The following is a 23694-nucleotide window of genomic DNA, read 5'->3' on the forward strand; positions in this document are numbered from 1 at the left end:
GCCCACAATGTCTTCTCTCTACTGTAGAAGCCTTTTGCAAGGAGTGTAAGTGGTGAGGGTAATTCTGGGGTACCTACCTGAATGCCTCCTGTCCGCCTGCACTGTCTTTGGATACACTGACCCGCATTTGGATCGATTCTACCAGTATATGGACGTTTGGCAGGTCAAAAGGTCACTTTTGTACTGATCCGTTTTCGAGGACATTTGAAAGGCACACTGCTCTAGTTAAGGCATCTTTTGCGGCCTGTTTCTGCATGAGGTGTTTAGAGGGTAGTTGGCTGAGATTTCACTATATAATCATCAATGGCATGGTCCTGGGAGTAAGTGACCAGCATTTGGTGAGATTCCCATGAAAGATGAGTGTGTGGTGCCCCACAATGTCTTCTCTTTACTGTAGAAGCCTTTTGCAAGGTGTGTGGGTGGTGAGGGTAATTATGGGGTACCTAGCTGAATGCCTCCTGTACAATGTCCACTGGCACTGTTTTTGGATCCACTGACCTGCATTTGGATCGATTCTACCATTAAATGGACGTTTGGCAGGTCAAAATGTCACTCTTGTACTGATCCGTTTTCGAGGACATTTGAATGGCACACTGCTCTAGTTAAGGCTCCTTTTGCGGCCTGTTTCTGCATGAGGTGTTTCGGTAGTTGGCTGAGATTTCACTATATAATCATCAATGGCATGGTCCTGGGAGTAAGTTACCAGCATTTGGTGAGATTCCCATGAAAGATTAGTGTGTGGTGGCCCACAATGTCTTCTCTCTACTGTAGAAGCCTTTTGCAAGGAGTGTGGGTGGTGAGGGTAATTCTGGGGTACCTAGCTGAATGCCTCCTGTCTGCCGGCACTGTCTTTGGATACACTGACCCGCATTTTGATCGACTCTACCAGTAAATGGACGTTTGGCAGGTGAAAATGTCACTCTTGTACTGATCCGTTTTCGAGGACATTTGAATGGCGCACTGCTCTAGTTAAGGCTCCTTTTGCGGCCTGTTTCTGCATGAGGTGTTTGGGTAGTTGGCTGAGATTTTGCTATATAATCATCAATGGCATGGTCCTGGGAGTAAGTCACCAGCATTTGGTGAGATTCCCATGAAAGATGAGTGTGTGGTGGCCCACAATGTCTTCTCTCTACTGAAGAAGCCTTTTGCAAGGAGTGTGGGTGGTGAGGGTAATTCTGGGGTACGTAGCTGAATGCCTCCTGTCCGCCGGCACTGTCTTTGGATACACTGACCCGCATTTGGATCGATTCTACCAGTATATGGACGTTTGGCAGGTCAGAAGGTCACTTTTGTACTGATCCGTTTTCAAGGACATTTTGATCCGATTTCAGGGACAGTGATCCGATTTCAAGCACATTTGAATGGATTGGAACAAATCACCAAATTTGAACTGAATGTCCAATCACCACACTTTCACCTCTCAGGGCCTATTTGTGCCCCTCTTCACATTCATTCACTTGTCAGCCATTGCTATACCTATTTCATGCACATTAACTGTACACACACACACACAGAAGTTTCTTTTGCGGCCTGTTCCTGGATGAGGTGTTTAGGGGGTAGATGGCTGAGATGTCACTGTATAATATTCATAGGCATGGGCCTGGGAGTATGTGAGCAGCATTTGGTGAGATTCCCATGAAAGATGAGTGTGTGGTGCACCACAATGTCTTCTCTTTACTGTAGAAGCCTTTTGCAAGGAGTGTGGGTGGTGAGGGTAATTCTGGGGTACCTAGCTGAATGCCTCCTGTACAATGTCCACTGGCACCGTTTTTGGATCCACTGACCTGCATTTGGATCGATTCTACCAGTAAATTGACGTTTGGCAGGTCAAAATGTCACTCTTGTACTGATCCGTTTTCGAGGACATTTGAATGGCGCACTGCTCTAGTTAAGGCTCCTTTTGCGGCCTGTTTCTGCATGAGGTGTTTAGAGGGTAGTTGGGTGAGATTTCACTATATAATCATCAATGGCATGGTCCTGGGAGTAAGTCACCAGCATTTGGTGAGATTCCTATGAAAGATGAGTGTGTGGTGGCCCACAATGTCTTCTCTCTACTGTAGAAGCCTTTTGCAAGGAGTGTGGGTGGTGAGGGTAATTCTGGGGTACCTAGCTGAATGCCTCCTGTCCGCCGGCACTGTCTTTGGATACACTGACCCGCATTTGGATCGATTCTACCAGTATATGGACGTTTGGAAGGTCAAAAGGTCACTTTTGTACTGATCCGTTTTCAAGGACATTTTGATCCGATTTCAGGGACAGTGATCCGATTTCAAGCACATTTGAATGGATTGGAACAAACCACCAAATTTGAACTGAATGTCCAATCACCACACTTTCACCTCTCAGGGCCTATTTGTGCCCCTCTTCACATTCATCCACTTGTCAGCCCTTGCTATACCTATTTCATGCACATGAACTGTACACACACACAGAAGTTTATTTTGCGGCCTGTTCCTGGATGAGGTGTTTAGGGGGTAGTTGGCTGAGATGTCACTGTATAATATTCATTGGCATGGGCCTGGGAGTATGTGACCAGCATTTGGTGAGATTCCCATGAAAGATGTGTGTGTGGTGCCCCACAATGTCTTATCTTTACTGTCGAAGCCTTTTGCAAGGTGTGTGGGTGGTGAGGGTAATTCTGGGGTACCTAGCTGAATGCCTCCTGTACAATGTCCACTGGCACTGTTTTTGGATCCACTGACCTGCATTTGGATCGATTCTACCAGTAAATGAACGTTTTGAAGGTCAAAATGTCACTCTTGTACTGATCCGTTTTCGAGGACATTTGAATGGCACACTGCTCTAGTTAAGGCTCCTTTTGCGGCCTGTTTCTGCATGAGGTGTTTGGGTAGTTGGCTGAGATTTCACTATATAATCATCAATGGCATGGTCCTGGGAGTAAGTCACCAGCATTTGGTGAGATTCCCATGAAAGATGAGTGTGTGGTGGCCCACAATGTCTTCTCTCTACTGTAGAAGCCTTTTGCAAGGAGTGTAAGTGGTGAGGGTAATTCTGGGGTACCTACCTGAATGCCTCCTGTCCGCCTGCACTGTCTTTGGATACACTGACCCGCATTTGGATCGATTCTACCAGTATATGGACGTTTGGCAGGTCAAAAGGTCACTTTTGTACTGATCCGTTTTCGAGGACATTTGAAAGGCACACTGCTCTAGTTAAGGCATCTTTTGTGGCCTGTTTCTGCATGAGGTGTTTAGAGGGTAGTTGGCTGAGATTTCACTATATAATCATCAATGGCATGGTCCTGGGAGTAAGTGACCAGCATTTGGTGAGATTCCCATGAAAGATGAGTGTGTGGTGCCCCACAATGTCTTCTCTTTACTGTAGAAGCCTTTTGCAAGGTGTGTGGGTGGTGAGGGTAATTCTGGGGTACCTAGCTGAATGCCTCCTGTCCGCCGGCACTGTCTTTGGATACACTGACCCGCATTTGGATCGATTCTACCAGTATATGGACGTTTGGAAGGTCAAAAGGTCACTTTTGTACTGATCCGTTTTCAAGGACATTTTGATCCGATTTCAGGGACAGTGATCCGATTTCAAGCACATTTGAATGGATTGGAACAAACCACCAAATTTGAACTGAATGTCCAATCACCACACTTTCACCTCTCAGGGCCTATTTGTGCCCCTCTTCACATTCATCCACTTGTCAGCCCTTGCTATACCTATTTCATGCACATGAACTGTACACACACACACAGAAGTTTCTTTTGTGGCCTGTTCCTGGATGAGGTGTTTAGGGGGTAGTTGGCTGAGATGTCACTGTATAATATTCATTGGCATGGGCCTGGGAGTATGTGACCAACATTTGGTGAGATTCCCATGAAAGATGAGTGTGTGGTGCCCCACAATGTCTTCTCTTTACTGTCGAAGCCTTTTGCAAGGTGTGTGGGTGGTGAGGGTAATTCTGGGGTACCTAGCTGAATGCCTCCTGTACAATGTCCACTGGCACTGTTTTTGGATCCACTGACCTGCATTTGGATCGATTCTACCAGTAAATGAACGTTTGGAAGGTCAAAATGTCACTCTTGTAATGATCCGTTTTCGAGGACATTTGAATGGCACACTGCTCTAGTTAAGGCTCCTTTTGCGGCCTGTTTCTGCATGAGGTGTTTGGGTAGTTGGCTGAGATTTCACTATATAATCATCAATGGCATGGTCCTGGGAGTAAGTCACCAGCATTTGGTGAGATTCCTATGAAAGATGAGTGTGTGGTGGCCCACAATGTCTTCTCTCTACTGTAGAAGCCTTTTGCAAGGAGTGTGGGTGGTGAGGGTAATTCTGGGGTACCTAGCTGAATGCCTCCTGTCCGCCGGCACTGTCTTTGGATACACTGACCCGCATTTGGATCGATTCTACCAGTATATGGACGTTTGGAAGGTCAAAAGGTCACTTTTGTACTGATCCGTTTTCAAGGACATTTTGATCCGATTTCAGGGACAGTGATCCGATTTCAAGCACATTTGAATGGATAGGAACAAACCACCAAATTTGAACTGAATGTCCAATCACCACACTTTCACCTCTCAGGGCCTATTTATGCCCCTCTTCACATTCATCCACTTGTCAGCCCTTGCTATACCTATTTCATGCACATGAACTGTACACACACACACAGAAGTTTCTTTTGTGGCCTGTTCCTGGATGAGGTGTTTAGGGGGTAGTTGGCTGAGATGTCACTGTATAATATTCATTGGCATGGGCCTGGGAGTATGTGACCAACATTTGGTGAGATTCCCATGAAAGATGAGTGTGTGGTGCCCCACAATGTCTTCTCTTTACTGTCGAAGCCTTTTGCAAGGTGTGTGGGTGGTGAGGGTAATTCTGGGGTACCTAGCTGAATGCCTCCTGTACAATGTCCACTGGCACTGTTTTTGGATCCACTGACCTGCATTTGGATCGATTCTACCAGTAAATGAACGTTTGGAAGGTCAAAATGTCACTCTTGTAATGATCCGTTTTCGAGGACATTTGAATGGCACACTGCTCTAGTTAAGGCTCCTTTTGCGGCCTGTTTCTGCATGAGGTGTTTGGGTAGTTGGCTGAGATTTCACTATATAATCATCAATGGCATGGTCCTGGGAGTAAGTCACCAGCATTTGGTGAGATTCCTATGAAAGATGAGTGTGTGGTGGCCCACAATGTCTTCTCTCTACTGTAGAAGCCTTTTGCAAGGAGTGTGGGTGGTGAGGGTAATTCTGGGGTACCTAGCTGAATGCCTCCTGTCCGCCGGCACTGTCTTTGGATACACTGACCCGCATTTGGATCGATTCTACCAGTATATGGACGTTTGGAAGGTCAAAAGGTCACTTTTGTACTGATCCGTTTTCAAGGACATTTTGATCCGATTTCAGGGACAGTGATCCGATTTCAAGCACATTTGAATGGATTGGAACAAACCACCAAATTTGAACTGAATGTCCAATCACCACACTTTCACCTCTCAGGGCCTATTTATGCCCCTCTTCACATTCATCCACTTGTCAGCCCTTGCTATACCTATTTCATGCACATGAACTGTACACACACACACAGAAGTTTATTTTGTGGCCTGTTCCTGGATGAGGTGTTTAGGGGGTAGTTGGCTGAGATGTCACTGTATAATATTCATTGGCATGGGCCTGGGAGTATGTGACCAACATTTGGTGAGATTCCCATGAAAGATGAGTGTGTGGTGCCCCACAATGTCTTCTCTTTACTGTCGAAGCCTTTTGCAAGGTGTGTGGGTGGTGAGGGTAATTCTGGGGTACCTAGCTGAATGCCTCCTGTACAATGTCCACTGGCACTGTTTTTGGATCCACTGACCTGCATTTGGATCGATTCTACCAGTAAATGAACGTTTGGAAGGTCAAAATGTCACTCTTGTACTGATCCGTTTTCGAGGACATTTGAATGGCACACTGCTCTAGTTAAGGCTCCTTTTGCGGCCTGTTTCTGCATGAGGTGTTTGGGTAGTTGGCTGAGATTTCACTATATACTCATCAATGGCATGGTCCTGGGAGTAAGTCACCAGCATTTGGTGAGATTCCCATGAAAGATGAGTGTGTGGTGGCCCACAATGTCTTCTCTCTACTGTAGAAGCCTTTTGCAAGGAGTGTAAGTGGTGAGGGTAATTCTGGGGTACCTACCTGAATGCCTCCTGTCCGCCTGCACTGTCTTTGGATACACTGACCCGCATTTGGATCGATTCTACCAGTATATGGACGTTTGGCAGGTCAAAAGGTCACTTTTGTACTGATCCGTTTTCGAGGACATTTGAAAGGCACACTGCTCTAGTTAAGGCATCTTTTGCGGCCTGTTTCTGCATGAGGTGTTTAGAGGGTAGTTGGCTGAGATTTCACTATATAATCATCAATGGCATGGTCCTGGGAGTAAGTGACCAGCATTTGGTGAGATTCCCATGAAAGATGAGTGTGTGGTGCCCCACAATGTCTTCTCTTTACTGTAGAAGCCTTTTGCAAGGTGTGTGGGTGGTGAGGGTAATTCTGGGGTACCTAGCTGAATGCTTCCTGTACAATGTCCACTGGCACTGTTTTTGGATCCACTGACCTGCATTTGGATCGATTCTACCAGTAAATGAACGTTTGGAAGGTCAAAATGTCACTCTTGTACTGATCCGTTTTCGAGGACATTTGAATGGCACACTGCTCTAGTTAAGGCTCCTTTTGCGGCCTGTTTCTGCATGAGGTGTTTGGGTAGTTGGCTGAGATTTCACTATATAATCATCAATGGCATGGTCCTGGGAGTAAGTCACCAGCATTTGGTGAGATTCCTATGAAAGATGAGTGTGTGGTGGCCCACAATGTCTTCTCTCTACTGTAGAAGCCTTTTGCAAGGAGTGTGGGTGGTGAGGGTAATTCTGGGGTACCTAGCTGAATGCCTCCTGTCCGCCGGCACTGTCTTTGGATACACTGACCCGCATTTGGATCGATTCTACCAGTATATGGACGTTTGGAAGGTCAAAAGGTCACTTTTGTACTGATCCGTTTTCAAGGACATTTTGATCCGATTTCAGGGACAGTGATCCGATTTCAAGCACATTTGAATGGATTGGAACAAACCACCAAATTTGAACTGAATGTCCAATCACCACACTTTCACCTCTCAGGGCCTATTTGTGCCCCTCTTCACATTCATCCACTTGTCAGCCCTTGCTATACCTATTTCATGCACATGAACTGTACGCACACACACAGAAGTTTCTTTTGTGGCCTGTTCCTGGATGAGGTGTTTAGGGGGTAGTTGGCTGAGATGTCACTGTATAATATTCATTGGCATGGGCCTGGGAGTATGTGACCAGCATTTGGTGAGATTCCCATGAAAGATGAGTGTGTGGTGCCCCACAATGTCTTCTCTTTACTGTCGAAGCCTTTTGCAAGGTGTGTGGGTGGTGAGGGTAATTCTGGGGTACCTAGCTGAATGCTTCCTGTCCGCCGGCACTGTCTTTGGATACACTGACCCGCATTTGGATCGATTCTACCAGTATATGGACGTTTGGCAGGACAAAAGGTCACTTTTGTACTGATCCGTTTTCGAGGACATTTGAAAGGCACACTGCTCTAGTTAAGGCATCTTTTGCGGCCTGTTTCTGCATGAGGTGTTTAGAGGGTAGTTGGCTGAGATTTCACTATATAATCATCAATGGCATGGTCCTGGGAGTAAGTGACCAGCATTTGGTGAGATTCCCATGAAAGATGAGTGTGTGGTGCCCCACAATGTCTTCTCTTTACTGTAGAAGCCTTTTGCAAGGTGTGTGGGTGGTGAGGGTAATTCTGGGGTACCTAGCTGAATGCTTCCTGTCCGCCGGCACTGTCTTTGGATACACTGACCCGCATTTGGATCGATTCTACCAGTATATGGACGTTTGGCAGGTCAAAAGGTCACTTTTGTACTGATCCGTTTTCAAGGACATTTTGATCCGATTTCAGGGACAGTGATCCGATTTCAAGCACATTTGAATGGATTGGAACAAATCACCAAATTTGAACTGAATGTCCAATCACCACACTTTCACCTCTCAGGGCCTATTTGTGCCCCTCTTCACATTCATTCACTTGTCAGCCATTGCTATATCTATTTCATGCACATTAACTGTACACACACACACACAGAAGTTTCTTTTGCGGCCTGTTCCTGGATGAGGTGTTTAGGGGGTAGATGGTTGAGATGTCACTGTATAATATTCATTGGCATGGGCCTGGGAGTATGTGAGCAGCATTTGGTGAGATTCCCATGAAAGATGAGTGTGTGGTGCACCACAATGTCTTCTCTTTACTGTAGAAGCCTTTTGCAAGGAGTGTGGGTGGTGAGGGTAATTCTGGGGTACCTAGCTGAATGCCTCCTGTACAATGTCCACTGGCACCGTTTTTGGATCCACTGACCTGCATTTGGATCGATTCTACCAGTAAATTGACGTTTGGCAGGTCAAAATGTCACTCTTGTACTGATCCGTTTTCGAGGACATTTGAATGGCGCACTGCTCTAGTTAAGGCTCCTTTTGCGGCCTATTTCTGCATGAGGTGTTTGGGTAGTTGGCTGAGATTTCACTATATAATCATCAATGGCATGGTCCTGGGAGTAAGTCACCAGCATTTGGTGAGATTCCTATGAAAGATGAGTGTGTGGTGGCCCACAATGTCTTCTCTCTACTGTAGAAGCCTTTTGCAAGGAGTGTGGGTGGTGAGGGTAATTCTGGGGTACCTAGTTGAATGCCTCCTGTCCGCCGGCACTGTCTTTGGATACACTGACCCGCATTTGGATCGATTCTACCAGTATATGGACGTTTGGAAGGTCAAAAGGTGACTTTTGTACTGATCCGTTTTCAAGGACATTTTGATCCGATTTCAGGGACAGTGATCCGATTTCAAGCACATTTGAATGGATTGGAACAAACCACCAAATTTGAACTGAATGTCCAATCACCACACTTTCACCTCTCAGGGCCTATTTGTGCCCCTCTTCACATTCATTCACTTGTCAGCCATTGCTATACCTATTTCATGCACATTAACTGTACACACACACACACAGAAGTTTCTTTTGCGGCCTGTTCCTGGATGAGGTGTTTAGGGGGTAGATGGCTGAGATGTCACTGTATAATATTCATTGGCATGGGCCTGGGAGTATGTGAGCAGCATTTGGTGAGATTCCCATGAAAGATGAGTGTGTGGTGCACCACAATGTCTTCTCTTTACTGTAGAAGCCTTTTGCAAGGAGTGTGGGTGGTGAGGGTAATTCTGGGGTACCTAGCTGAATGCCTCCTGTACAATGTCCACTGGCACTGTTTTTGGATCCACTGACCTGCATTTGGATCGATTCTACCAGTATATGGACGTTTGGAAGGTCAAAAGGTGACTTTTGTACTGATCCGTTTTCAAGGACATTTTGATCCGATTTCAGGGACAGTGATCCGATTTCAAGCACATTTGAATGGATTGGAACAAACCACCAAATTTGAACTGAATGTCCAATCACCACACTTTCACCACAAAATGTCACTCTTGTACTGATCCGTTTTCGAGGACATTTGAATGGCGCACTGCTCTAGTTAAGGCTCCTTTTGCGGCCTATTTCTGCATGAGGTGTTTGGGTAGTTGGCTGAGATTTCACTATATAATCATCAATGGCATGGTCCTGGGAGTAAGTCACCAGCATTTGGTGAGATTCCTATGAAAGATGAGTGTGTGGTGGCCCACAATGTCTTCTCTCTACTGTAGAAGCCTTTTGCAAGGAGTGTGGGTGGTGAGGGTAATTCTGGGGTACCTAGCTGAATGCCTCCTGTCCGCCGGCACTGTCTTTGGATACACTGACCCGCATTTGGATCGATTCTACCAGTATATGGACGTTTGGAAGGTCAAAAGGTCACTTTTGTACTGATCCGTTATCAAGGACATTTTGATCCGATTTCAGGGACAGTGATCCGATTTCAAGCACATTTGAATGGATTGGAACAAACCACCAAATTTGAACTGAATGTCCAATCACCACACTTTCACCTCTCAGGGCCTATTTGTGCCCCTCTTCACATTCATCCACTTGTCAGCCCTTGCTATACCTATTTCATGCACATGAACTGTACACACACACACAGAAGTTTCTTTTGCGGCCTGTTCCTGGATGAGGTGTTTAGGGGGTAGTTGGCTGAGATGTCACTGTATAATATTCATTGGCATGGGCCTGGGAGTATGTGACCAGCATTTGGTGAGATTCCCATGAAAGATGAGTGTGTGGTGCCCCACAATGTCTTCTCTTTACTGTCGAAGCCTTTTGCAAGGTGTGTGGGTGGTGAGGGTAATTCTGGGGTACCTAGCTGAATGCCTCCTGTACAATGTCCACTGGCACTGTTTTTGGATCCACTGACCTGCATTTGGATCGATTCTACCAGTAAATGAACGTTTGGAAGGTCAAAATGTCACTCTTGTACTGATCCGTTTTCGAGGACATTTGAATGGCACACTGCTCTAGTTAAGGCTCCTTTTGCGGCCTGTTTCTGCATGAGGTGTTTGGGTAGTTGGCTGAGATTTCACTATATAATCATCAATGGCATGGTCCTGGGAGTAAGTCACCAGCATTTGGTGAGATTCCCATGAAAGATGAGTGTGTGGTGGCCCACAATGTCTTCTCTCTACTGTAGAAGCCTTTTGCAAGGAGTGTAAGTGGTGAGGGTAATTCTGGGGTACCTAGCTGAATGCCTCCTGTCCGCCGGCACTGTCTTTGGATACACTGACCCGCATTTGGATCGATTCTACCAGTATATGGACGTTTGGAAGGTCAAAAGGTCACTTTTGTACTGATCCGTTATCAAGGACATTTTGATCCGATTTCAGGGACAGTGATCCGATTTCAAGCACATTTGAATGGATTGGAACAAACCACCAAATTTGAACTGAATGTCCAATCACCACACTTTCACCTCTCAGGGCCTATTTGTGCCCCTCTTCACATTCATTCACTTGTCAGCCATTGCTATACCTATTTCATGCACATTAACTGTACACACACACACACAGAAGTTTATTTTGCGGCCTGTTCCTGGATGAGGTGTTTAGGGGGTAGATGGCTGAGATGTCACTGTATAATATTCATTGGCATGGGCCTGGGAGTATGTGAGCAGCATTTGGTGAGATTCCCATGAAAGATGAGTGTGTGGTGCACCACAATGTCTTCTCTTTACTGTAGAAGCCTTTTGCAAGGAGTGTGGGTGGTGAGGGTAATTCTGGGGTACCTAGCTGAATGCCTCCTGTACAATGTCCACTGGCACCGTTTTTGGATCCACTGACCTGCATTTGGATCGATTCTACCAGTAAATTGACGTTTGGCAGGTCAAAATGTCACTCTTGTACTGATCCGTTTTCGAGGACATTTGAATGGCGCACTGCTCTAGTTAAGGCTCCTTTTGCGGCCTATTTCTGCATGAGGTGTTTGGGTAGTTGGCTGAGATTTCACTATATAATCATCAATGGCATGGTCCTGGGAGTAAGTCACCAGCATTTGGTGAGATTCCTATGAAAGATGAGTGTGTGGTGGCCCACAATGTCTTCTCTCTACTGTAGAAGCCTTTTGCAAGGAGTGTGGGTGGTGAGGGTAATTCTGGGGTACCTAGCTGAATGCTTCCTGTCCGCCGGCACTGTCTTTGGATACACTGACCCGCATTTGGATCGATTCTACCAGTATATGGACGTTTGGCAGGTCAAAAGGTCACTTTTGTACTGATCCGTTTTCAAGGACATTTTGATCCGATTTCAGGGACAGTGATCCGATTTCAAGCACATTTGAATGGATTGGAACAAATCACCAAATTTGAACTGAATGTCCAATCACCACACTTTCACCTCTCAGGGCCTATTTGTGCCCCTCTTCACATTCATTCACTTGTCAGCCCTTGCTATACCTATTTCATGCACATGAACTGTACACACACACACACAGAAGTTTATTTTGCGGCCTGTTCCTGGATGAGGTGTTTAGGGGGTAGTTGGCTGAGATGTCACTGTATAATATTCATTGGCACGGGCCTGGGAGTATGTGACCAGCATTTGGTGAGATTCCCATGAAAGATGAGTGTGTGGTGCACCACAATGTCTTCTCTTTACTGTAGAAGCCTTTTGCAAGGAGTGTGGGTGGTGAGGGTAATTCTGGGGTACCTAGCTGAATGCCTCCTGTACAATGTCCACTGGCACCGTTTTTGGATCCACTGACCTGCATTTGGATCGATTCAACCAGTAAATTGACGTTTGGCAGTTCAAAATGTCACTCTTGTACTGATCCGTTTTCGAGGACATTTGAATGGCGCACTGCTCTAGTTAAGGCTCCTTTTGCGGCCTGTTTCTGCATGAGGTGTTTAGAGGGTAGTTGGCTGAGATTTCACTATATAATCATCAATGGCATGGTCCTGGGAGTAAGTCACCAGCATTTGGTGAGATTCCTATGAAAGATGAGTGTGTGGTGGCCCACAATGTCTTCTCTCTACTGTAGAAGCCTTTTGCAAGGAGTTTGGGTGGTGAGGGTAATTCTGGGGTACCTAGCTGAATGCCTCCTGTCTGCCGGCACTGTCTTTGGATACACTGACCCGCATTTTGATCGATTCTACCAGTATATGGACGTTTGGAAGGTCAAAAGGTCACTTTTGTACTGATCCGTTTTCAAGGACATTTTGATCCGATTTCAGGGACAGTGATCCGATTTCAAGCACATTTGAATGGATTGGAACAAACCACCAAATTTGAACTGAATGTCCAATCACCACACTTTCACCTCTCAGGGCCTATTTGTGCCCCTCTTCACATTCATCCACTTGTCAGCCCTTGCTATACCTATTTCATGCACATGAACTGTACACACACACACAGAAGTTTATTTTGCGGCCTGTTCCTGGATGAGGTGTTTAGGGGGTAGTTGGCTGAGATGTCACTGTATAATATTCATTGGCATGGGCCTGGGAGTATGTGACCAGCATTTGGTGAGATTCCCATGAAAGATGAGTGTGTGGTGCCCCACAATGTCTTCTCTTTACTGTCGAAGCCTTTTGCAAGGTGTGTGGGTGGTGAGGGTAATTCTGGGGTACCTAGCTGAATGCCTCCTGTACAATGTCCACTGGCACTGTTTTTGGATCCACTGACCTGCATTTGGATCGATTCTACCAGTAAATGAACGTTTGGAAGGTCAAAATGTCACTCTTGTACTGATCCGTTTTCGAGGACATTTGAATGGCACACTGCTCTAGTTAAGGCTCCTTTTGCGGCCTGTTTCTGCATGAGGTGTTTGGGTAGTTGGCTGAGATTTCACTATATAATCATCAATGGCATGGTCCTGGGAGTAAGTCACCAGCATTTGGTGAGATTCCCATGAAAGATGAGTGTGTGGTGGCCCACAATGTCTTCTCTCTACTGTAGAAGCCTTTTGCAAGGAGTGTAAGTGGTGAGGGTAATTCTGGGGTACCTACCTGAATGCCTCCTGTCCGCCTGCACTGTCTTTGGATACACTGACCCGCATTTGGATCGATTCTACCAGTATATGGACGTTTGGCAGGTCAAAAGGTCACTTTTGTACTGATCCGTTTTCGAGGACATTTGAAAGGCACACTGCTCTAGTTAAGGCATCTTTTGCGGCCTGTTTCTGCATGAGGTGTTTAGGGGGTAGATGGCTGAGATGTCACTGTATAATATTCATTGGCATGGGCCTGGGAGTATGTGAGCAGCATTTGGTGAGATTCCCATGAAAGATGAGTGTGTGGTGCACCACAATGTCTTCTCTTTACTGTAGAAGCCTTTTGCAAGGAGTGTGGGTGGTGAGGGTAATTCTGGGGTACCTAGCTGAATGCCTCCTGTACAATGTCCACTGGCACCGTTTTTGGATCCACTGACCTGCATTTGGATCGATTCTACCAGTAAATTGACGTTTGGCAGGTCAAAATGTCACTCTTGTACTGATCCGTTTTCGAGGACATTTGAATGGCGCACTGCTCTAGTTAAGGCTCCTTTTGCGGCCTGTTTCTGCATGAGGTGTTTAGAGGGTAGTTGGCTGAGATTTCACTATATAATCATCAATGGCATGGTCCTGGGAGTAAGTCACCAGCATTTGGTGAGATTCCTATGAAAGATGAGTGTGTGGTGGCCCACAATGTCTTCTCTCTACTGTAGAAGCCTTTTGCAAGGAGTTTGGGTGGTGAGGGTAATTCTGGGGTACCTAGCTGAATGCCTCCTGTCCGCCGGCACTGTCTTTGGATACACTGACCCGCATTTGGATCGATTCTACCAGTATATGGACGTTTGGAAGGTCAAAAGGTCACTTTTGTACTGATCCGTTTTCAAGGACATTTTGATCCGATTTCAGGGACAGTGATCCGATTTCAAGCACATTTGAATGGATTGGAACAAACCACCAAATTTGAACTGAATGTCCAATCACCACACTTTCACCTCTCAGGGCCTATTTGTGCCCCTCTTCACATTCATTCACTTGTCAGCCATTGCTATACCTATTTCATGCACATTAACTGTACACACACACACACAGAAGTTTATTTTGCGGCCTGTTCCTGGATGAGGTGTTTAGGGGGTAGATGGCTGAGATGTCACTGTATAATATTCATTGGCATGGGCCTGGGAGTATGTGAGCAGCATTTGGTGAGATTCCCATGAAAGATGAGTGTGTGGTGCACCACAATGTCTTCTCTTTACTGTAGAAGCCTTTTGCAAGGAGTGTGGGTGGTGAGGGTAATTCTGGGGTACCTAGCTGAATGCCTCCTGTCCGCTGGCACTGTCTTTGGATACACTGACCCGCATTTGGATCGATTCTACCAGTATATGGACGTTTGGAAGGTCAAAAGGTCACTTTTGTACTGATCCGTTTTCAAGGACATTTTGATCCGATTTCAGGGACAGTGATCCGATTTCAAGCACATTTGAATGGATTGGAACAAACCACCAAATTTGAACTGAATGTCCAATCACCACACTTTCACCTCTCAGGGCCTATTTGTGCCCCTCTTCACATTCATCCACTTGTCAGCCCTTGCTATACCTATTTCATGCACATGAACTGTACACACACACCCAGAAGTTTCTTTTGCGGCCTGTTCCTGGATGAGGTGTTTAGGGGGTAGTTGGCTGAGATGTCACTGTATAATATTCATTGGCATGGGCCTGGGAGTATGTGACCAGCATTTGGTGAGATTCCCATGAAAGATGAGTGTGTGGTGCCCCACAATGTCTTCTCTTTACTGTCGAAGCCTTTTGCAAGGTGTGTGGGTGGTGAGGGTAATTCTGGGGTACCTAGCTGAATGCCTCCTGTACAATGTCCACTGGCACTGTTTTTGGATCCACTGACCTGCATTTGGATCGATTCTACCAGTAAATGAACGTTTGGAAGGTCAAAATGTCACTCTTGTACTGATCCGTTTTCGAGGACATTTGAATGGCACACTGCTCTAGTTAAGGCTCCTTTTGCGGCCTGTTTCTGCATGAGGTGTTTGGGTAGTTGGCTGAGATTTCACTATATAATCATCAATGGCATGGTCCTGGGAGTAAGTCACCAGCATTTGGTGAGATTCCCATGAAAGATGAGTGTGTGGTGGCCCACAATGTCTTCTCTCTACTGTAGAAGCCTTTTGCAAGGAGTGTAAGTGGTGAGGGTAATTCTGGGGTACCAACCTGAATGCCTCCTGTCCGCCTGCACTGTCTTTGGATACACTGACCCGCATTTGGATCGATTCTACCAGTATATGGACGTTTGGCAGGTCAAAAGGTCACTTTTGTACTGATCCGTTTTCGAGGACATTTGAAAGGCACACTGCTCTAGTTAAGGCATCTTTTGCGGCCTGTTTCTGCATGAGGTGTTTAGGGGGTATCTACCCCCTAAACACCTCATGCAGAAACAGGCCGCAAAAGATGCCTTAACTAGAGCAGTGTGCCTTTCAAATGTCCTCGAAAACGGATCAGTACAAAAGTGACCTTTTGACCTGCCAAAAGTGACCTTTTGACCACCCACACTCCTTGCAAAAGGCTTCTACAGTAAAGCGAAGACATTGTGGTGCACCACACACTCATCTTTCATGGGAATCTCACCAAATGCTGCTCACATACTCCCAGGCCCATGCCAATGAATATTATACAGTGACATCTCAGCCATCTGCTGAGATGTCACTGTATAATATTCATTGGCATGGGCCTGGGAGTATGTGAGCAGCATTTGGTGAGATTCCCATGAAAGATGAGTGTGTGGTGCACCACAATGTCTTCGCTTTACTGTAGAAGCCTTTTGCAAGGAGTGTGGGTGGTGAGGGTAATTCTGGGGTACCTAGCTGAATGCCTCCTGTACAATGTCCACTGGCACCGTTTTTGGATCCACTGACCTGCATTTGGATCGATTCTACCAGTAAATTGACGTTTGGCAGGTCAAAATGTCACTCTTGTACTGATCCGTTTTCGAGGACATTTGAATGGCGCACTGCTCTAGTTAAGGCTCCTTTTGCGGCCTGTTTCTGCATGAGGTGTTTAGAGGGTAGTTGGCTGAGATTTCACTATATAATCATCAATGGCATGGTCCTGGGAGTAAGTCACCAGCATTTGGTGAGATTCCTATGAAAGATGAGTGTGTGGTGGCCCACAATGTCTTCTCTCTACTGTAGAAGCCTTTTGCAAGGAGTTTGGGTGGTGAGGGTAATTCTGGGGTACCTAGCTGAATGCCTCCTGTCCGCCGGCACTGTCTTTGGATACACTGACCCGCATTTGGATCGATTCTACCAGTATATGGACGTTTGGAAGGTCAAAAGGTCACTTTTGTACTGATCCGTTTTCAAGGACATTTTGATCCGATTTCAGGGACAGTGATCCGATTTCAAGCACATTTGAATGGATTGGAACAAACCACCAAATTTGAACTGAATGTCCAATCACCACACTTTCACCTCTCAGGGCCTATTTGTGCCCCTCTTCACATTCATTCACTTGTCAGCCATTGCTATACCTATTTCATGCACATTAACTGTACACACACACACACAGAAGTTTATTTTGCGGCCTGTTCCTGGATGAGGTGTTTAGGGGGTAGATGGCTGAGATCTCACTGTATAATATTCATTGGCATGGGCCTGGGAGTATGTGAGCAGCATTTGGTGAGATTCCCATGAAAGATGAGTGTGTGGTGCACCACAATGTCTTCTCTTTACTGTAGAAGCCTTTTGCAAGGAGTGTGGGTGGTGAGGGTAATTCTGGGGTACCTAGCTGAATGCCTCCTGTACAATGTCCACTGGCACCATTTTTGGATCCACTGACCTGCATTTGGATCGATTCTACCAGTAAATGGACGTTTGGCAGGTCAAAATGTCACTCTTGTACTGATCCGTTTTCGAGGACATTTGAATGGCACACTGCTCTAGTTAAGGCATCTTTTGCGGCCTGTTTCTGCATGAGGTGTTTGGGTAGTTGGCTGAGATTTCACTATATAATCATCAATGGCATGGTCCTGGGAGTAAGTTACCAGCATTTGGTGAGATTCCCATGAAAGATGAGTGTGTGGTGGCCCACAATGTCTTCTCTCTACTGTAGAAGCCTTTTGCAAGGAGTGTGGGTGGTGAGGGTAATTCTGGGGTACCTAGCTGAATGCCTCCTGTCTGCCGGCACTGTCTTTGGATACACTGACCCGCATTTTGATCGACTCTACCAGTAAATGGACGTTTGGCAGGTCAAAATGTCACTCTTGTACTGATCCGTTTTCGAGGACATTTGAATGGCGCACTGCTCTAGTTAAGGCTCCTTTTGCGGCCTGTTTCTGCATGAGGTGTTTGGGTAGTTGGCTGAGATTTTGCTATATAATCATCAATGGCATGGTCCTGGGAGTAAGTCACCAGCATTTGGTGAGATTCCTATGAAAGATGAGTGTGTGGTGGCCCACAATGTCTTCTCTCTACTGAAGAAGCCTTTTGCAAGGAGTGTGGGTGGTGAGGGTAATTCTGGGGTACGTAGCTGAATGCCTCCTGTCCGCCGGCACTGTCTTTGGATACACTGACCCGCATTTGGATCGATTCTACCAGTATATGGACGTTTGGAAGGTCAAAAGGTCACTTTTGTACTGATCCGTTTTCAAGGACATTTTGATCCGATTTCAGGGACAGTGATCCGATTTCAAGCACATTTGAATGGATTGGAACAAACCACCAAATTTGAACTGAATGTCCAATCACCACACTTTCACCTCTCAGGGCCTATCTGTGCCCCTCTTCACATTCATCCACTTGTCAGCCCTTGCTATACCTATTTCATGCACATGAACTGTACACACACACACAGAAGTTTCTTTTGCGGCCTGTTCCTGGATGAGGTGTTTAGGGGGTAGTTGGCTGAGATGTCACTGTATAATATTCATTGGCATGGGCCTGGGAGTATGTGACCAGCATTTGGTGAGATTCCCATGAAAGATGAGTGTGTGGTGGCCCACAATATCTTCTCTCTACTGTAGAAGCCTTTTGCAAGGAGTGTGGGTGGTGAGGGTAATTCTGGGGTACCTAGCTGAATGCCTCCTGTCTGCCGGCACTGTCTTTGGATACACTGACCCGCATTTTGATCGACTCTACCAGTAAATGGACGTTTGGCAGGTCAAAATGTCACTCTTGTACTGATCCGTTTTCGAGGACATTTGAATGGCGCACTGCTCTAGTTAAGGCTCCTTTTGCGGCCTGTTTCTGCATGAGGTGTTTGGGTAGTTGGCTGAGATTTCACTATATAATCATCAATGGCATGGTCCTGGGAGTAAGTTACCAGCATTTGGTGAGATTCCCATGAAAGATGAGTGTGTGGTGGCCCACAATGTCTTCTCTCTACTGTAGAAGCCTTTTGCAAGGAGTGTGGGTGGTGAGGGTAATTCTGGGGTACCTAGCTGAATGCCTCCTGTCTGCCGGCACTGTCTTTGGATACACTGACCCGCATTTTGATCGACTCTACCAGTAAATGGACGTTTGGCAGGTCAAAATGTCACTCTTGTACTGATCCGTTTTCGAGGACATTTGAATGGCGCACTGCTCTAGTTAAGGCTCCTTTTGCGGCCTGTTTCTGCATGAGGTGTTTGGGTAGTTGGCTGAGATTTTGCTATATAATCATCAATGGCATGGTCCTGGGAGTAAGTCACCAGCATTTGGTGAGATTCCTATGAAAGATGAGTGTGTGGTGGCCCACAATGTCTTCTCTCTACTGAAGAAGCCTTTTGCAAGGAGTGTGGGTGGTGAGGGTAATTCTGGGGTACGTAGCTGAATGCCTCCTGTCCGCCGGCACTGTCTTTGGATACACTGACCCGCATTTGGATCGATTCTACCAGTATATGGACGTTTGGAAGGTCAAAAGGTCACTTTTGTACTGATCCGTTTTCAAGGACATTTTGATCCGATTTCAGGGACAGTGATCCGATTTCAAGCACATTTGAATGGATTGGAACAAACCACCAAATTTGAACTGAATGTCCAATCACCACACTTTCACCTCTCAGGGCCTATCTGTGCCCCTCTTCACATTCATCCACTTGTCAGCCCTTGCTATACCTATTTCATGCACATGAACTGTACACACACACACAGAAGTTTCTTTTGCGGCCTGTTCCTGGATGAGGTGTTTAGGGGGTAGTTGGCTGAGATGTCACTGTATAATATTCATTGGCATGGGCCTGGGAGTATGTGACCAGCATTTGGTGAGATTCCCATGAAAGATGAGTGTGTGGTGGCCCACAATATCTTCTCTCTACTGTAGAAGCCTTTTGCAAGGAGTGTGGGTGGTGAGGGTAATTCTGGGGTACCTAGCTGAATGCCTCCTGTCTGCCGGCACTGTCTTTGGATACACTGACCCGCATTTTGATCGACTCTACCAGTAAATGGACGTTTGGCAGGTCAAAATGTCACTCTTGTACTGATCCGTTTTCGAGGACATTTGAATGGCGCACTGCTCTAGTTAAGGCTCCTTTTGCGGCCTGTTTCTGCATGAGGTGTTTGGGTAGTTGGCTGAGATTTCACTATATAATCATCAATGGCATGGTCCTGGGAGTAAGTTACCAGCATTTGGTGAGATTCCCATGAAAGATGAGTGTGTGGTGGCCCACAATGTCTTCTCTCTACCGTAGAAGCCTTTTGCAAGGAGTGTGGGTGGTGAGGGTAATTCTGGGGTACCTAGCTGAATGCCTCCTGTCTGCCGGCACTGTCTTTGGATACACTGACCCGCATTTTGATCGACTTTACCAGTAAATGGACGTTTGGCAGGTCAAAATGTCACTCTTGTACTGATCCGTTTTCGAGGACATTTGAATGGCGCACTGCTCTAGTTAAGGCTCCTTTTGCGGCCTGTTTCTGCATGAGGTGTTTGGGTAGTTGGCTGAGATTTTGCTATATAATCATCAATGGCATGGTCCTGGGAGTAAGTCACCAGCATTTGGTGAGATTCCTATGAAAGATGAGTGTGTGGTGGCCCACAATGTCTTCTCTCTACTGAAGAAGCCTTTTGCAAGGAGTGTGGGTGGTGAGGGTAATTCTGGGGTACGTAGCTGAATGCCTCCTGTCCGCCGGCACTGTCTTTGGATACACTGACCCGCATTTGGATCGATTCTACCAGTATATGGACGTTTGGAAGGTCAAAAGGTCACTTTTGTACTGATCCGTTTTCAAGGACATTTTGATCCGATTTCAGGGACAGTGATCCGATTTCAAGCACATTTGAATGGATTGGAACAAACCACCAAATTTGAACTGAATGTCCAATCACCACACTTTCACCTCTCAGGGCCTATCTGTGCCCCTCTTCACATTCATCCACTTGTCAGCCCTTGCTATACCTATTTCATGCACATGAACTGTACACACACACACAGAAGTTTCTTTTGCGGCCTGTTCCTGGATGAGGTGTTTAGGGGGTAGTTGGCTGAGATGTCACTGTATAATATTCATTGGCATGGGCCTGGGAGTATGTGACCAGCATTTGGTGAGATTCCCATGAAAGATGAGTGTGTGGTGCCCCACAATGTCTTCTCTTTACTGTAGAAGCCTTTTGCAAGGTGTGTGGGTGGTGAGGGTAATTCTGGGGTACCTAGCTGAATGCCTCCTGTACAATGTCCACTGGCACTGTTTTTGGATCCACTGACCTGCATTTGGATCGATTCTACCAGTAAATGGACGTTTGGCAGGTCAAAATGTCACTCTTGTACTGATCCGTTTTCGAGGACTTTTGAATGGCGCACTGCTCTAGTTAAGGCTCCTTTTGCGGCCTGTTTCTGCATGAGGTGTTTGGGTAGTTGGCTGAGATTTCACTATATAATCATCAATGGCATGGTCCTGGGAGTAAGTTACCAGCATTTGGTAAGATTCCCATGAAAGATGAGTGTGTGGTGGCCCACAATGTCTTCTCTCTACTGTAGAAGCCTTTTGCAAGGAGTGTGGGTGGTGAGGGTAATTCTGGGGTACCTAGCTGAATGCCTCCTGTCTGCCGGCACTGTCTTTGGATACACTGACCCGCATTTTGACCGACTCTACCAGTAAATGGACGTTTGGCAGGTCAAAATGTCACTCTTGTACTGATCCGTTTTCGAGGACATTTGAATGGCGCACTGCTCTAGTTAAGGCTCCTTTTGCGGCCTGTTTCTGCATGAGGTGTTTGGGTAGTTGGCTGAGATTTTGCTATATAATCATCAATGGCATGGTCCTGGGAGTAAGTCACCAGCATTTGGTGAGATTCCTATGAAAGATGAGTGTGTGGTGGCCCACAATGTCTTCTCTCTACTGAAGAAGCCTTTTGCAAGGAGTGTGGGTGGTGAGGGTAATTCTGGGGTACGTAGCTGAATGCCTCCTGTCCGCCGGCACTGTCTTTGGATACACTGACCCGCATTTGGATCGATTCTACCAGTATATGGACGTTTGGAAGGTCAAAAGGTCACTTTTGTACTGATCCGTTTTCAAGGACATTTTGATCCGATTTCAGGGACAGTGATCCGATTTCAAGCACATTTGAATGGATTGGAACAAACCACCAAATTTGAACTGAATGTCCAATCACCACACTTTCACCTCTCAGGGCCTATCTGTGCCCCTCTTCACATTCATCCACTTGTCAGCCCTTGCTATACCTATTTCATGCACATGAACTGTACACACACACACAGAAGTTTCTTTTGCGGCCTGTTCCTGGATGAGGTGTTTAGGGGGTAGTTGGCTGAGATGTCACTGTATAATATTCATTGGCATGGGCCTGGGAGTATGTGACCAGCATTTGGTGAGATTCCCATGAAAGATGAGTGTGTGGTGGCCCACAATATCTTCTCTCTACTGTAGAAGCCTTTTGCAAGGAGTGTGGGTGGTGAGGGTAATTCTGGGGTACCTAGCTGAATGCCTCCTGTCTGCCGGCACTGTCTTTGGATACACTGACCCGCATTTTGATCGACTCTACCAGTAAATGGCCGTTTGGCAGGTCAAAATGTCACTCTTGTACTGATCCGTTTTCGAGGACATTTGAATGGCGCACTGCTCTAGTTAAGGCTCCTTTTGCGGCCTGTTTCTGCATGAGGTGTTTGGGTAGTTGGCTGAGATTTCACTATATAATCATCAATGGCATGGTCCTGGGAGTAAGTTACCAGCATTTGGTGAGATTCCCATGAAAGATGAGTGTGTGGTGGCCCACAATGTCTTCTCTCTACTGTAGAAGCCTTTTGCAAGGAGTGTGGGTGGTGAGGGTAATTCTGGGGTACCTAGCTGAATGCCTCCTGTCTGCCGGCACTGTCTTTGGATACACTGACCCGCATTTTGATCGACTTTACCAGTAAATGGACGTTTGGCAGGTCAAAATGTCACTCTTGTACTGATCCGTTTTCGAGGACATTTGAATGGCGCACTGCTCTAGTTAAGGCTCCTTTTGCGGCCTGTTTCTGCATGAGGTGTTTGGGTAGTTGGCTGAGATTTTGCTATATAATCATCAATGGCATGGTCCTGGGAGTAAGTCACCAGCATTTGGTGAGATTCCTATGAAAGATGAGTGTGTGGTGGCCCACAATGTCTTCTCTCTACTGAAGAAGCCTTTTGCAAGGAGTGTGGGTGGTGAGGGTAATTCTGGGGTACGTAGCTGAATGCCTCCTGTCCGCCGGCACTGTCTTTGGATACACTGACCCGCATTTGGATCGATTCTACCAGTATATGGACGTTTGGAAGGTCAAAAGGTCACTTTTGTACTGATCCGTTTTCAAGGACATTTTGATCCGATTTCAGGGACAGTGATCCGATTTCAAGCACATTTGAATGGATTGGAACAAACCACCAAATTTGAACTGAATGTCCAATCACCACACTTTCACCTCTCAGGGCCTATCTGTGCCCCTCTTCACATTCATCCACTTGTCAGCCCTTGCTATACCTATTTCATGCACATGAACTGTACACACACACACAGAAGTTTCTTTTGCGGCCTGTTCCTGGATGAGGTGTTTAGGGGGTAGTTGGCTGAGATGTCACTGTATAATATTCATTGGCATGGGCCTGGGAGTATGTGACCAGCATTTGGTGAGATTCCCATGAAAGATGAGTGTGTGGTGGCCCACAATATCTTCTCTCTACTGTAGAAGCCTTTTGCAAGGAGTGTGGGTGGTGAGGGTAATTCTGGGGTACCTAGCTGAATGCCTCCTGTCTGCCGGCACTGTCTTTGGATACACTGACCCGCATTTTGA

Source organism: Borostomias antarcticus, assembly GCF_949987555.1.
Source record: "Borostomias antarcticus genome assembly, chromosome: 8".
Classification (NCBI taxonomy): domain Eukaryota; kingdom Metazoa; phylum Chordata; class Actinopteri; order Stomiiformes; family Stomiidae; genus Borostomias; species Borostomias antarcticus.